The 819-nt window shown below is 32.1% G+C and overlaps 1 non-coding gene across 1 annotated transcript; it reads right to left on the minus strand.

Moving 5' to 3' along the window:
• Nucleotides 1-309: 309 nt before the first annotated feature.
• TRNAT-AGU (transfer RNA threonine (anticodon AGU)) lies at nucleotides 310-383 on the minus strand. The gene has a single exon. It is a non-coding gene; the product is annotated as a tRNA-Thr (tRNA).
• Between the last annotated feature and the right edge of the window lie 436 nt (nucleotides 384-819).

An 819-nucleotide genomic window follows, 5' to 3' on the forward strand; every position in this document is an offset into this window, starting at 1 on the left:
GGAAATAGTAAATTATTTTAAGTTTTTTCTTATATCTCTAATGAAACTGTAAATTTTATAAATTGCAGAAGAACGCCAAAGGAACATATCGAAGTCATTCATAATTGTATAATAATCGTACATTTCCACTGTGAAAATACTTGTACAAAAACATGCTGCCCTTCCCATTATTTTTGAAAAAAAAACAAACAACATTTATGTTTAAATACATAAATTTTGGCAATGGAATTATGTGAATTCTTTACGGTTCAAGTAGATACTATTTACCTATTATAATTGAAAGATAAAAAAAAGAAGATTCTAAACCACAGGCCCCGGCGAGATTCGAACTCGCGATCTCCTGTTTACTAGACAGGCGCTTTAACCAACTAAGCCACGGCGCCGATACGTACCCATGAGAAATATAACAAGTCCAACAAAAGTATGAAAAAAAATTTAAGAATATTAGCAAATCGTGAACTAATTACTTTTTTAACATGCAGCTTATCTTACTTAATATTATAAATGCGAATATTTAGATGGATAGATGTATGTTTGTTTGAAGGCCAGAACAGCTGCATGGATCTTGCTGACATTTGACATAGATGTAGAACACAGTCTGGAAGAACACATAGGCTACTAATCTATTTCTTTTTCTAATTACCCGGACGGAGTCGCGGGAGACAGCTATTTAAGTATAAATAATATTATCAGTACCAAATGAGTTAACACAGTTTAACCATTACCAGAATTGAGTTACAGAGAAACATTGTTGCAATACAACCAGCCGTAATAATTAATATTACTGCGGTAATAATCTATATTACCGGAGTAATAATC

Source organism: Papilio xuthus, unplaced genomic scaffold (genome assembly GCF_000836235.2).
Source record: "Papilio xuthus unplaced genomic scaffold, Pxut_1.1 DF824655.1, whole genome shotgun sequence".
Classification (NCBI taxonomy): Eukaryota; Metazoa; Arthropoda; class Insecta; order Lepidoptera; family Papilionidae; genus Papilio; species Papilio xuthus.